Raw genomic sequence first — 10,349 nt, 5'->3', positions numbered from 1 at the left:
CTGAGGAAGTCTCTCGGATGAGATACGAAACGTTTCTACATTTTTTTTGTTGATTTGCTTTGTTTAGTTTTTTTGAATGTCCATAGGACCAGATTTAACTTTTTTAGAGCTCTGACAATAGCTCTCCCAACCCGGTATCTCACTACAGGGCCTACGGGCTAAGCTAATCGTGCATTCCATCTGTTTCTTGTTACAAACCATACGCCACGCCATAGGGCTAACATATCTATCGGGGCGATACAACATACTTGACCATATATCCTGTTCTTTAGAAAAAACAGTGGCTAGAAACTGATACTTAATCCAATAATTATCAGAAAGGTGTAGGCATGGAGCCACCCATTCTCTAATTTTTTCTTCCTGAAATCCCCACCATGTTCTAGAGTCATCTCGGTGGTGATATTCATGCCAGGCCTGGAGCAGCATTTTAACCGTTTTCTGCCTATTCAATTCTGTGCAGTCATATCGTCAAGTGGACATGACGGCGACCTCTGTTTCCCATAATCTACATCTGGGTGACGCTCCATTACTCTCCCACACTGAGTTGTTAAGACTAAAGAAAATTCGTTCAGCTATACATTTGTCTATTTTGTCAAAGTCACCCTCAGGTGCGTCTAGAAGCTCATTTGGTTTAGGTAATTTTTGGACATGCACATCAGTGTGATATGGTCCCATCAGGCTTTCATGAGTCCTGGTGTACCCCTCCACGAAGTCTCCTTCAAAGTGAGGTAGTTCAGGAACAATCCAGACCCATGGCAGTGTCATATTTAACCAATCTTCATGCCAGGCATTAGCCGATTGAAATATAGCTGCCCAGCTCCAATAATAATAACGCTGGTTAAACACTGGGCTTATCGGTAAATAATTTTGAGTTTTGCACTCACCATACAGGTTCCAGAAGCAGACTGGGAGTTTACTTAGCTTATCTTTTATACAATGGTCTCAGGTTATCTGAAGAATTTGGCCTTGGGCATAGGGGGTCCCAGCCGTAGAAGCTTCCCCTGTGCGTGAAGCCTTCGAGTTTTAACACACACTTCATTTTGGTTGCTGGGGTTGAGGGAAGCGTCGGTCATTGGTTGGGCCTCCACTCGATAGCATTAACCCTGAGTTTCTTTTTGTGTCTTACTGAATGAATTACATAACTTATGGTTGAATTTTGATGGGTGTTTGTGTGATTTCTTCTAATGAGAGGTAGAATCAGGTCACAGTCCAGATGAATATTACCCCAGAATTCCCAGCGAGGGAGTAATGCCTGGCAGCTGTCGTCCTTAGGTGGGACAGAATAGACTACTTCATGGTCCCAGTAGCCCTGAGTTCTTAATCCTATTAATGGACGACAGCCCCAGTCGTAGTGCCACTCCGGGGATTTTGTTTGTGGTTGGATCCAGTTACATCTTGTTGATCGTGTGATTCGTTCATTTAATACGGCTATCCAGACGACAACACCATCTGGTAGCAGCATCAAATTAGTGACAACCCAAGGGGGTCTGTCCGCTCCGGTCAGGTTCTCAGTGGTCAGAGCCGAGTCCCATTCAGGAGTGTTGCTCAGCTTTACCATCCAGGCTTGATGACCTGCTTGCTTCACTTTATTCCAGGCCATAGTTTGGATCTGGATGGTGTCGTTCTGATCCCATGGCAGGAAAACATTCTTTGCGGTGACATCCCAGCAGGTCATGTTTGCATACTTGGATCTTCCATGGGCTACTTTCACATGCGTCAGGCTCCAGGGTCGGACTCCAGCTAGATACAAAATAATGAACAACATTGCTAAGCCTATTAACACTACGAGTACCCGCAGCAGGGTTCATAGACAAGTCGCATTATCCAAAATCGTAGTCCTTAAACGGTCCTTAAGTTGGTTTGGGGTCACTTCATCATTGCTGTCATCGCTGCTCGAATCATCGTTGTAAGGGCTTCTGTATGTCAGTGACATCTTCTTGAAAGGGGTTCTTGCTTCTTCTAGCTCAACGCCTCTTCTCCCAGTGTCTGTGGTTTGTAGACACTCGTCCTTTAAGGAGCTATAGATATAGTGGAGAGGGGTGTGGCAATCCGGGTTCTAGTCCTTTCCACACCCATTTCCATTGAGTTACCAACCATTCTTTGGGTTCGATTTGGGGTCGTTGAAGGCTCCACATTTGTTGGAAATTGGGCCCCCTATTTATTTTCCATTGTGTTCGATAAATGGCGTCCCCATATTGAATTGCGGTGGGACCGCTTTCTGCTAAAGTCTCTATCTGCGTTATCAGTGGATGTTCTTGGTATAACATCTGCACTCGATAAGCCTTTCTTGTTCATGGATATTGCCAGTGGTGGAATGGTGTATACATCCGATCCCTCACCACTCTTAAAGGCAGGTGTTGGTTCTCAATTACGTACCGTTTTGGGTTGTTCATTTTTCTCTTGATTGCTCCTACCATTTGCAGACTTGTACTCCAAATCATTATTCCACCCACCGAGATTTCGAAGAATCGGCTTTGGTATGGTTTGTGGTAATTAGGTCCCCATCTGAGCTTTATTTCCTTTCTCCCTATGGTCAGGTGGACGATGTTGAATATCCATGGGGACGTTGGTGGGCAAGGTTGAGTCCGGGTGTCGTATCTAGGAAAATGTGCTTGTTTTGGATGTTGCTCCTTTTGAGGTTCGTCCAGGCGAGATCTTCTGATGTACTGGCTATTGGTATATAAAAAGTTCTTTGTGCAGTTTTTCCATATGGAGAAGTCACATACTGGTTTGTCAAGCCATACTATGTCGTCTGAGATTATTAAGGCTGGTATTTTTGAGCCAGATTGGTTGTACTGTATCAGTACATTAGTTACACCAGCTTCGATTGGTTTTGAATCTATAATTTCTTCTTTCTTTATGTCTTCCCTCTTCTTAGGTCTGCCAGAGTAGGTGAAGTTAGACATGTCCTCGTTGATTAATTTTTCCTTCGGTGGGCCAGGTGAATAGGAATCTTGCATTTCTGATTCCTCTTGGAGCTCTGGTTGTCACTCGCCCCTTATAGAGTTCTATGCTGAGCGGCGAGGGGTGGCGCAGGTTAGGCCATAATCCTCGCCACACCCACGTCCATTGATGGACTGCCCAGCTGGAAGGCTCTCCTAGGGGTCCTTCCGTTGGCAAAAGTTGATCGCCTATGTAGCCAACGATCTCGCCTCCCTCTTCGAATCTCTCCAAGGCATGTCCCATCACTCGCCCGATGAGCTCTTCTCTGTCTGCCCTATATTGTTCGTAGTCTTTTCCCAGTTCCGACAGTGCCGTCGTTATGCTGTCGTTAGGGTGCCCTCTGTAGGATACCTTTATTCTATATGCTGCCCGTGCAGGGTACGCGTGCCACCCACTGGCGGGTGATAGGACTCAGTCATTCAACATTTTTAGAGGTAATTGAGTGTTCTCGACCACCACCCGCTCTGGATCTGTTATTCTTTGGTTGATCTTAGTCCTCAGCATTGGACTTGTGGCCTAGATTATCAGCTCTCCTAGCGAAATTTCACAGTACTCCGTCTGGTGAGGTTCTGCATTGTTTGGGCCCCATTTGAGTGTGACTTGCTTTCCTCTTATTTCCAACTGGATGGTATTGAAGATCCATGGTGTCCCCATCGGACTGGGGTTGTACAGGAAGCCATATTGATCACACAATAGGGTGATGCCGGGGGTTTTATAGCTGGCTTTGGTGAGGTCTGCTTCCCTGAATGTCTTTACCTGCGAGTTATAGTAGCTTCTTGTATTAGCCTTGTAATTTATAAAATCCTTTCCTGGTTTATCTAATTTTACTAGTTTGCCCTCAACAAGCAGGGCTGGCTGGTATGGCCCAGCTCCGGATCATTGAACTAATAGATTCTGCACCTCACTCCCAGCCGGTTGGCATCTGTTGCTAGATAGGGCCTCTATTTCATATTGCCACAGTGGTATCAATGCTATAGTCCCAATCTTAGTGAGGTACCTTTCGATGGGTACGATCAATTTTACTTTGCCTATCCCTTTCCAAATATGACTAGGGCATTTTATTATCTTCTTTAGTCGTTCTTTACCTTTTCTTTCCTGGCAATGACTTCCCTTGGTGAGTCTAGCGACCCCTCATTTATCCTTCACTTGTCTGTCTTTTTGTTTGTGTGTTTCCATTGTCCTCAGCACGTCTTGCTGGCCCAAGCTTTCAATCTGCTGTGCCTTTTATCCGTCTTTCTCGCTCGAGGCCCTTCTTCCGTGTTGTTTGCTTCCATCTTGTCCAAAATTCCTTTGATCGGACTGATTGTAGCTCAGACGGAGTACACTCCTTGGTATGGGGCGATCACCATTTGCACGGAGATTTCAACCCTCTGGGTGGAGTCAGGTCTAACGGGTGTTTTCGTGCGCTGTGCTGCTGTTCTGGGTATTTGTAGCGCTCCGTGTCTCTCCCAGGCTTCTGGGGTTACTAGATATTCTGCAGTTTTTTGTTTGGGTTTAGCTCTTTTTATGGCCCATGCATCCATACTAGTGGTATAGTAATACAGTCTGTTATGCCTGGTCCCTACCTCGCAAGGGACATCTGGCAGGTCCACTAGTGGGATATCTGATCTTAAGATTACTTCTGCAATTAGCTGGGCCCACGTTGTTAACTCCCAGGGTCCTGTCCATTCTCCTTTCTGAGCTTCATCTTCCACGTCTCCAGGTGACAAGTTTTCCTCACTCCTCCCCGGTTTAACCGGGTCTTGGAACACCCTGAAGACCATCGGAAATTGGTTAGTAGCGAGAGGAACTTGCTTCGTTCTTCCTATGGAGGGGTCGTAGGGCCAAGCTTGCTGCACTGACTGCTCGAGCAAATCCTTAGGGTCCCAGTTTTTCCACTGTGGCCCAGTTTCTCTCACCCCTTCTAGCTCCCCTGTCTCTGGGTGTAGAGGCGGGGCTGATGGTGCAGTTTGCAGGGGCTTAAGCTTCCCTCCATCTACTTGATTTCTAAACTATTTTAGGGGGTCGTAGTACCTTCTCACTTGCCAACCCCTTGCCCTCTCTGAGTGCAACAACCGCCCTCTCTCCGTCTCGGCCTCACAGTCCGAGCAGTATTTCACTTTCATTCCGTCCCACTCGCAAATACATTTTTTGGGCCTTCACCCTCTAGGTCCCATTGAGTGTTGATAATTGTCTGAGGCAAAACATTGATTCTACACTCAGCGCAGATGAAGGCTTCCATTACTTTTACGGGTTTCACTGGCAGCTCCCGGACATCCCTCTTGTCTGCCTTAGGTTTGAGGGGCTTCCTATTCCCTGGTCCTTCTCAACGAAGGGGGAGACCACTGGGCTTCAAGCAGATCACACAGTTGTTTTCTAGCAGACTCCACCTGAAGACTTCTCCTTCTTTCGACAGGTATCCTTTTTTGGCATACTTGAATGTGCTCAGGGCCCTACCCGTCCAAACCCCGAAACTGTTCTTCGCAAAATCACTCCCCCACAAATAGTGGCCATTCTAAGATAGGGGAGCATGGTGCTTGGTTCTGTGGCCATACTCCGGTTTCTGGTTTCAACTAGCTAGGAGCTGGCTTCAGTTGCTCTACTCCTTGGATCCCTTTCTTCACTAACTCAACTGTGTTTTTGTCCAACACTCTTCTCACTCTGTCTGTGGCATTATATTTAGGCTTCACTGCAACTGCTGATGGGTGATCCTCTGCCCTGACCCACACCTTCTGTCCTACTTTGAATGGGGCCTCAGGGTCCGACTGCTCCTCTTTGTCCGCAGAGCCCCGCCCAACTTCAGGCGTGCTAAACCGTTGTTGGTTGAACTCTTCTGAGGGGGAGGGTCTACTAGCTCGTCTCCTGCCATTCAAGGCCTGGCCTATCTATCTCCACAGTTTTAGTGTTCCATTCTTTGGTATTAGCATTTTTAACTATCCAATTTTTGACTAAACCTATGGCTCTCTCTGCTACTCCATTGGCTTGAGGTGTGTAAGGAGGCAAATAAATGCGCACAACTCCAAAAGTCTGGCACCAGTGATCTATCTGTGCATTGCGGAAATGTGTCCCATTATCGATTCTCAACTCTTTTGGAACGCCTAACGACCCACAGACTTGCTCCAGCATGTTAACAACACTGCTGCCATTAGCTTTTCTTGCTGGTCTCACTACCACGTACCCTGACATCGAGTCTACCAGCACTAGAAGGTATTTCTCTCCCTTCTTGCCCGTAACTCCCATAGGCCCAGCTACATCCATGCACACTGAGCCCCATGGTGTGGTACTTTTGATAGTCTGTCCATCCACTCGGTGCCCTCGCCGTCCTGCGTTGTATTGACCACATACTTCACAGTCTTGCAATACCTTGCGGACCTGTTTCAACGGGACCCAGAGCTCCTGACTCTCCAACTCCTTATGTGTGGGTCACACGCCTGCATGACCTAGACCCTCATGCACGCCCCGTACAACCTGAACCACGTACATTTCCGGGACCCTCCGACCCTCGGAGGTTCTGTCCCACTCCTCGATCCTGACAAAGAATATTTTTCTCTGCTAAACGTAACGATCTACCTCACTTCCTTCCGGTGAGCGAACGCTGGCGCATCTTGGTTGCCGCTGCTCGTCGTGCTCTTTTGCTTTTTTCTGTTTTATTCAGTCCTTCCTGCCTTTTCCCTACACCAAGTCTCTGATCCGTCTCAATATCAATCATGCGGTTCATTAGGATTTACCTGCTGCCTGCTCTGGTTTGGACTCTCCAGCTGCTTATCCACCACCACCCGGCGTCTGGTCTTCTCCATTACTCAGCGGTCGAGCTCCTTCGCCTTCATTTCCTACCAGCCGTGCCACCTGTGCTCCCTCTTCAGGACATTGCCTTCCATCCTCGCCGGAGATACATTCACCGTGGCTCCCGCCGTAGACTCCACGCTGACAAGTCTAACCCCATGAACTCTATCTGGTCTGACTCTCACCATTCTACACGCCACAATACTCGGGCCGCTAACAGTAATAGCATGTTAGCTAGCCTAGCTCGGTCGGCTAATGTTCCGGTCACTACCAACTCCTCCTCCGTAAAGTTTGGCCTTCTGAACGTTCGCTCACTCACTGGGAAAGGTCAGCTTATTCAAGACCTAATATCCGACCGTAAGCTGGATTTTATTTGTCTAACAGAAACATGGCAACAACAAAATGACTTTTTCCACCTGAATGAATCTACCCCACCATGGGTTTGTTTACATCGCATAATCCCGCGAGTCCGGCCGCGGAGGAGGTCTCGCAATAATTCACCACGAAAACTGGAAGGTCACGCCGGTTCACACACCTCCCTCTCCCTCCTTTGAGCACACTGTGTGTCTACTCTCCGGCCCTACCCCCACTGTTGTTGCCACTTTCTACCGTCCGCCCAAAATCAACAACTCTTTTATAAATGACTTTGCTGCTCTAATCGCCCATCTCTCAGCTCTTTCACCCAACGTTATTCTGCTTGGAGACTTCAGCATTCATATGGATGAAGACAACAACCCCCTCACCAGAGACTTCACATCCTGCCTCGACAGCTGTGGCTTCCAGCAGCTCATTAACTTTCCAACCCACATAAAGGGCCACACTTTGGACTTATTATGCTGCTCTGGACTCTCTCCTCTTAACTGTTCTTCTGATGAACTTCCAATTACTGATCACCTCATGATTTCATTCAGTGTCAATCTTAAATTTTCTTCAGAGAAACTTCAACGCACTCTTTCCTTCCGTAATATTAAGAATATCAACCATGACATTTTTTGTCTCATATTAATAATACCATCTTCACCTTCAATTCTTTTAACCCAGATGACCTTGTCACATTCTACAATAACAGCCTCACCAACATTCTTAACTCTGTCGCTCCTCTGAAAACCCGGTCTGTCTCCTTCTCCAACTCTGCACCCTGGTTCACTCCAGAACTCCGTTCTCTGAAATCCAAAGGTCGGAGGTTTGAGCGACTCTATAAAGCCCCTTATCCACGGGTCTTTTTGGTACTCCTATGTAACTAGTTGTGGCCGATTGCGGGATTTATCAACAATGCCTCTAGTGGTGGAACCCACCCCATTTTTGGGACCTAAATCACTGAGGTCCCAGGTCTGGTTCTTTTAGGGTCTAGTTGTGACATCAGCGCACTGTAGGTCACTGATTGGTCAGGGGGCGTATTCATTGGTGGAGGGCGGAGATTCAGTCTTCCACCGGAAATCACAATCCACCATTTTCTTTTTCACCCGCATAACAGACAACAAGAAATCGGAGGAGCTTATTTTGGAATATTTTATAAGGTAAAACAAATAATCATGGCACAACCGTGGTCGAATGCTGAAGTTCAGGCATTTCTCTGTTTGCTGGCCGATGAACAAGTGCAGCGTGAGCTAGATGGAACGAAACGAAATGAAAAGATTTTTCAAGAGGTGTCTGCGCAGATGGCGGTGCAGGGCTTCCATCACACACCAAAGCAAAGAGGAAAGCTTAAAAAACTAATAGCTGATGGTGAGTGTATTTTATTTACTTTAAGCATATTTCCTTTTCCTCATGCAACCGTTTCTTTGCGTTTTCTGAAAGTACTCTGAACAAACGAGGCTGACGCGGTTACGTCGTCATTAGTTAGCATCATTGCTAACTGTCTGTTGCTGTTTTTCCACTCTTATTTTGATGCAGAAAGTCCCACTGAACATGAAGGTTCGCCAGATTCTGCTTTTGACTGTCCAATCCTCCCCGCTTCTGACCCTTCCCGACCACACCAGCTCCGAGTACATCTACACCACCGAGTACATCTACACCACCGGGCACATGCACGCCACCGGGCACATCTACGCCACCGGGCAACACGCAGCAGAGCGGCACCAAACAGCACCCATTACTAGGTAAGAAGAAGCAACAATCGTGTTTAACATCACATTGATCATGTTGATATGAATGTTGTTTAGTTTTTGTTGTAAAACACCTTGCATGTATTCAAACTACTTGTTTATTCAGTTGTAATGGATAAATGTTAAATTTAGTTATTCATTTATTACTTAAACTTTCATTTATGAAGTTTATTATTGAAATTATACAGGGTGTAGTGATTTTTGTTCAGATTAACGATGCTCTGTTCTTTTTCTAAATTAGCACAAACCGTTGTAAATGACTACGTGTAGTTTATTTATGCCCACCTGCTTACTATCATTAAAGTACTAGACTGCTTTATGAACAGAATCATTTCTGATCTTGTAAACAAACACCTTTTGAAATTAGCAGGAACTCAAAATTAGCAGTAACTTAAAAACTCTACCTGTACTTCATCATCTAACAGCCATTTTCTTGTGTGTTATTCCTAGGCAATAGAAAGCGCAGATCAACAAGTGCAGCAGAGAGCTTTGTTTCTGCTCATACAGAACAAGAGGAGATGAACCGGAAGCAGAGAGAGGAACACTTCCATTTTATTTGTGAGGATGTCAAAAAAGCAAGGCAAGAAGAAGCTGCGGAGAGGCAACGCCAAGCTGCAGCAGCGAGGAAGCAGGTGAAAGCAATTAGGAGGGAGGAGATGGCCTTGAGGAGAGAGGAAGCAGATGTTCGCAGAGAGGAAGCAGCACAGCGAAGGCAGGAGGCTGAACAGAGTGCTGCTTTCAGTCAGGCACTCCTTGGGGTGCTGGAATCCATTGCCCGTTCCATGGCAAACAGACATGTTTAAAAATATTTGGAGTAGATCATAGTTGATCTATAGAAATGTAGATCCTGCAAGGTAAGCCCACAAATAGCCAAACGTAGCTTGTTAAGTTTGCATATATAATTAGTGTATAATTGTTTTTTTTTTTGTACAGGTCTTTATTTCTAATAAAAGAAACATTTTCAAGTCTTGAGCTTCCATCTGATCATCAAAAGTGAAGTGCTTACAGTGTTTTTTTACGTCCATAGTGTAGATAAGTGAAGTAATTGTTTTTTTACCTGTAACAATGCTGGTGAAGATTCTGTTATCCTTGACACGGCAAATCCCCCCCAAAACAGATAAAAACAAAACCACAGGACTTTTTTTAAAACTGAAGACGTTTCGCTAATCATCCGAGGAGCACTCACAATTCAATGAAAAAAGGAATCTGAGATTAAAGTTATAAAGCTGTGGTGTTCTGTAAGCTTGCTGGAGGTTTTCAGTCATTGCATGTCAAACACCTCGGCCATGATGTCCATCTTGTGGATCCAGCAGCTTCTGCATCTTTTTCACCCAAGGTCAAAAATTCTCTCCACGACTTTCACTGTGGTACAAAGGAGCACTAACTTAATATTACTTAACAGCACTTCAATCATGAAGATAATTTGCGACAGCTTAATTTAAAGAGCTGCGTGGTAAGCATAAACTCTGAAAGAGTTGTTAAATATCAAATCAAATGTAGGTTATTATGTAATGTACGTAATATATATATATATATATA

Source organism: Nematolebias whitei, chromosome 5 (genome assembly GCF_014905685.2).
Source record: "Nematolebias whitei isolate Nwh7 chromosome 5, NemWhi1, whole genome shotgun sequence".
NCBI classification, from domain to species: domain Eukaryota; kingdom Metazoa; phylum Chordata; class Actinopteri; order Cyprinodontiformes; family Rivulidae; genus Nematolebias; species Nematolebias whitei.
This window is presented reverse-complemented; position numbering follows the sequence as displayed.